Here is a 6,000-nt window from a genome sequence, read left to right as displayed (position 1 = left end):
ATTGCTCCCCTGTTGTCCTGTTGTTTTTAATCTGAAATGGGCTTGATTAGGATCTAAAGGAAAAAGGCTGGGAATGAGTAAAAAGCAGGCTTCCCAACTCTCTTATATGGGATATTCTGTAACTGCAGCCCCAAAACTCTCCATGGAGGCCCACAAGAGGAATTCCCCCTTCTACCAGCTCAGTCATCTCTGGTAGTGTCCCAGAGAGAATTAAACAAGTGGGAATAATCACTTTTATTTATGAATACGGAAATGCCCAGCCCTGGACCACTGGCACCAAAGGACCAGGGTGGGCTCAAGATGCTGCTCCACCCTGGGCTCTGCCAGGGCCTGTGGCCCCAGCCTGGGGCTCCCTGCACATCCCTCTGTCTCCATGAGGCTTCTGGAGGGAGCTTAGATTTGTCCTCTTGGCCTCTGTCTGTTCCATCCTTTCCCTTTTCCTCCTTCTTCCAGGCCTCGCTGCCCCTCAGCCTGCATCTTCAGAGCCAAGAGTGCCTTGGCCAGCACAGGAAGGGGGTGCTGGCTGACCAGCATCCCTCCCTCTGCTGGTCCCTGGGGCCTGGGGTCTCCTTGTTCTGGAAAGAAATGCACCAAGGATGTTGCTTCCCCTGCTCCCAAGGGACCTGAATCTAGTCTCATTCCTGCAGCCAGGCTTTTGTCCATTTTGGAGTAAGTTTAGGACATGAAGGATGCTGGCCTGGCATGGGAAAGTCTAAAGGCGGACCTTGTAGAATGAGGAGCTACACAGGCACACACACACATTCAAATACACACAGGTACACATGCACATGATTACACATGGGCATACACACTCCCATGTTCACACCCATACATGTTTTTACACAATACACACACTTTCACCTGCATGCATACATAAACAGTGCACAACACATGAATGCACTCATACACGTGTACATACGCGAATGTACAGCACATGCACAGATACACATCTGCTTACACATGCACTCACTTCACAATATACAGTTACCTACTGTTACACCAAGAGCAAGTGAGATACGCCACAGAGTATAAGTTTTAAATGGAGAATTTATTAGCTGGCGACCATTCGGGGTTCCACCCAAATCAAAATGGCCCCAGGTTGGGGTAAAGGAGTAGTTTATGTAGAAAATACAGGGTACAGAGGTTAATTATCTCTTGGAACTTACAGACCAGGTCACAGGGTGGAGGGTGGCACAGGGACAGACCAAAGATTTTGACAGGGTATTGTTAAGTGGGATAATCTTATTGACATTCCTTGGTGGAGTCACGGAGCCCCAGGGACATTTGCTAAATGCCAAAAGGTCTGAGTCCATTCTTTATTATGCAAACTGGGGTTTTTTCAGGGGTCTTCTTAGCAATAACTGATTTTCCAGTACCACATTCCCCACTTCTCTTTATGGAGCTATTCAAACCTTTGAAAGAGGAATGACCTGATGGAGCATAGCAATAAAATGAGGGGGCCAAACAAAATGCTAAGCAGAGGTGAGCCTGGGGAAGGCATGCATTTTGAAAGTAACAATAAAGGGCAAGGCTCAGGCAGAGATCCTGGCCCAATGATAATGCAAGGCCCATGGCCCCAGGGGAAGGCCAGATTCAGTTGGAAGACTCAAGGAGTGCCCCCCTCCCCGGGGACTGCACTCCAGATTCAAGGGGGTTCCCAGAGACTGTGCCCTCATCATATTCCCTCAAACAAATAGGACCCAAATTCTTTTGGGGTCAGGGACAAAGGTCTCAGCTTCTGATACTGCTTCCTGCTGGCAAGGGGCATAGAGCTGTCCCTGCCTTAATGGGTTCAGTTCCGGGGCTACACAGTCTGAGCAAAGTTTAGAGAACAAAGAAGCCCAGGTCCTGGATATTCTTCCAGTTATTCATTAATTCAGGCTCTGGGTCTGGTTGAAATTTAAAAAATGATACCAAAATGGTATAAAATGTCTCACATTTCCCCCTTTTGGTCAAAGGCAAACTGAAGGTTTCGCCTGAAGACCAATTAAGGTATGGAAAGACCTCTATCTTCCTCAGGGGTGAAGTTCTAAAAATCCTTATCTAGGTGGAGTCAGGTTTTTTTCCTTTTCTGTGTTTGAACATCCCTGGGGATGGGCAAAAATTGTAAACTAATTGCAAACAAGCAGAGGGAGCATAATAGCCAAAAATACTAAAAATACAAGAAAACAGTCTTGGGAACGCAAGGACTCAGAAAGGGAGCTGTCCTTCGTACAGGTTCTGGTCCAGAGTCTCAGGAGGGGCTGCCTGTGTCTGATGCTGTCCCCTTCAGGCTCTTTGAAACCAGAGGACAAGGTCTCCTATGGGCTCATATGTCCACTTGGGAGCAGGGGCAGTCCTCAGATGTGACAGAAGAATCAAGGAGTCGACATCCACCTAACAGGAGCTCCCAGAACGCATATGATTTGATGATTGAGAGAAAAAAAGCACAACATAGGTCCCAGCCACACAGGGCTAAGTTCAAACAAATACAACAAATGGTTCAGTATCCCAGCCACATAGGGCTGAGTTCAAACAATTACAATAAAGTTTTTCCCCATAATTCACAAAACTGCACAATTACATTGAGTCAGGTACAGACCAAACCACTTAGATGGTTCACAATAGAGGGGAAAATTTGCATGTCACATGTTTTACATTTACACATTAGATAACCAAGAAAACAAACATGAACCATACAAAGTAATGCAATCATTATTAACAATGTTGACTAGCATTAAATCCCTCGTATCCCAGTAGCACAGTACATATAACCTCATAAACTTTTAGCCATGCCATGTCTCTTCGATGGCATTTACAAATAATCCACAAACCATTCTTAACAAAACTAAAAATGTTTCTGATTTAATTCCAGCACTTAATTGCACATTTTGTATACAAAGTAACTTTAAATTACAGTTACATATTCACAATGTCCATTCAAAACAGCACTTTTAAATCCCAGATGCCTGATTGTAGTTATCTGGTTCCTAGATAGTAAAAGAGAGTTCTGCTTTTCTGGTTCAGATCTAGAAATTCTCAGACAATTCTAACTTAATATAACTTACAGATACTTTACAAAGGAGATATATTTTCACTTGTACCACTATCTTATACAATTTTCTTGTGCTAGCATCCAAATTTAAGATCTTATTACCAAAACACACTTATCAGCCCGAATTTCCAGAATTGATAAATTTTGGAGCCAGTCATACACATCTGTACATAATTCTTAGGGGAATCAATCTGATTGCCTTTTTTTCAAAATTCGCTATCCCTTCCTTTTATTAGACATTTATCACATTACATCTTTGCCTTATTTGCTTTGCCTAATCATTTTCCCCTTTTGGAGGATGTTATCCCTATATTATTTCAATGTTTTATTTGGCCATGAACATAGGTTAAAATTGTAAGCATTCATACCTGTATCCTATTATAATAACTCAGAGATATTTCAATATTCATCTATTACCTAGCAAATTTAGCATTGTGCTTACAAAACTTCTTGATAATATAAATGTGCTATGAAAGAAAAGAGGGACAATGTCATATATGTTAACAGAAGGAAAGAACTTCCTTAGCTCTGTTTGATTCCAGGCACCAGTCATATCTGATAGCCAATCTTGTAGTCACCAGGTGCTGAAAGCAGGGCTTAGGAGTAACCAGGTGGGGACTTTCCTCTTCAGAAAGGAAATAGCAGAATTGGGAAATAGAGTCAGGAAGATCCTACCTAGGCCGTGTCCAAGGATGTCTTCAAAACTGTTTCCCAGGCGCAGACATTCACCTTTAAAGTTCTCAGCTTGTAATGCCTGCCATACTACTACTGGCTTCATGTGACCTATTCCTGTAATCAGAGCTTAAAACAATATTAAATTGTAGTCCCATAAAATCTTAAATAGCAAATAAATATCCTTCAGATAAGACTGCCCAAATTTCTTTGAGCTAATAATCAAGCTACATAACTTTTCCATCTTCTAAATACTTCCTCACTCTCATTCCCAACTTACTTAAACCTTCTGAAACTATCATTCTCAGGACAGGAGAGGCTTAGCTAACTCCCATTTGTCCCCAAACTTTCTTATCTGCCTTTCCTATTTTCCCTCAAACCTTAATTTACCTTTCCAAATCTTTCAAACCCATTACTCAGTCTTCCTTTACATTTCAACCATAAGACAAAACAACTCATAAGTTAGTACTTTTTGCTGTCATAACTGTGTATACTGGAATCCTATTTCAGCTTCTCAAACAAACAAAAGAGGTTAATGACTGACCGCCACTGGTTGATGGATTTGTGTTCTGTGTTAACTCATTCTGGAGGAAAGGGACATTCATTAAAGAGATCTGCCATCTCATCTCCCCCTGAGGGTGGGTTCTTCTCCATCAGATGGCAGACTTCACTAATAAAACTACCAAACCAAACCCATCTCAAGTCTTAGTCTAATCTTATCAGTTCTGTTGACTTTAAGAAGCCAGGTTTGGAGGTTTCTGACCCCTACCGTTTTCTTATTTTCAGTAAAACTCAAATCCCAGTAATTGCTGCTCCTTCCCCCTTCCTTCCCGTCTGACAGGTGGGCTAGGGTAAAATTCTTTCTTCTTATCTAAACTAAGGGTGGGGAGGAGTAAGGAATGCAGGCTGCCGTTTCGAACGTTTCGATTTTACAGAACATTTTTCAAAAGTATTCTCCCTTCTTCAAAACAGTTTAAAATTTTATCCTGATGTTAAAAGGAATACTCACTAAACCTTTCTGATGAAAATGTCCCCATTCTCAAATATTGCACAGAATTCCTAGATATTACAAAGTTCCCTAGTCAAAAGGTGTTGTAATGTAGAGGACACTTAATTTCTATAATTACATACCCAATTAAATATGCCTTATCACAATAACAAAGTTTACAAGGACTTTAAAGACTTTTCATAGGAATTCCTCTACATAGAAAGCTTTACACAAGATTGATAAGAATTCAGGACTAGATGGTTAACAACCTCAATTTCTTAATTAAGTACAATTCTTAATCTAACAACATCCAGATTATAAGAGGAATTATTTTTCTAACAGCATAGGTAATGCGATGTTAACCAATTTGCATAATACAACAAATTTAGAAATATAAGTACACCACAAGCCATTATCATGCATTTAAAACTTGAAACAGAATCTAATTAATTACCAATCTAGTGATCATAACTGAGTTGGATAAGCAAATCAAATCTGAACTCATAACCACTAGTGGTAACATTCTAATTTCTAAGGCCCAGTACTTAGCATTGTAAAGGATAATTACCTATAAAACCACATTTTAACAGTTCACAATGTATCCTGAATTGACAGAGATTACAAGAGGACCCAAAAAGGCCTTTGTATAAATACTTGATTTATAGCAAAAACAATTTCAATTGAACTTTCAGACAAAACTTGGAAGTCATAATTTCTTAGGTTACAGCAATTGTCCAACTTCTTAACCTAATGCAACTTTAACAAAATTTATACTATAGAAATGTAATAAACATTATTATGTGTGTAAAATTTGAACTACTCATTTCTAAGTAAATACATTTCTAAACCAAATATGACAGTTTAAAATGACCAAATTTTCATCACATCCTTTAAAGGCACCCAATTCACATATATCAAACTCCGATTAAAATCACATAATGGTCTTCTCAAATTTCACAATCTAAGAGAATTTTAGAAATACAATATAATTTGAGAAATACAGAAACAGTAAATTTCAGATGACATCAATCGCATTTCCAGATTATCACATATAGGAATTGTTGGTCCTATTACTTCTGGTATTTCTATATGAATACATTAATATATAAATACATGCGTAACATATATCAATACATTAATATCTTTAATACACTTTATTTTTAGTTGTATATTCTTCAGCACCCACTACCTCTGGCCCAAGTATTAGGAATATTTGTCTGGCCATGAATGAACTTATAAAGAAAGAGAAACTTTATTTGCACCCCGCTTTCTCCAAGCTTCATCTTACGCATACCGGTAATTAACA

The sequence above is a fragment of the Trichosurus vulpecula genome, chromosome 7 (genome assembly GCF_011100635.1).
Source record: "Trichosurus vulpecula isolate mTriVul1 chromosome 7, mTriVul1.pri, whole genome shotgun sequence".
Lineage (NCBI taxonomy): Eukaryota > Metazoa > Chordata > Mammalia > Diprotodontia > Phalangeridae > Trichosurus > Trichosurus vulpecula.
Note: the sequence above shows the minus strand (reverse complement) of the source record.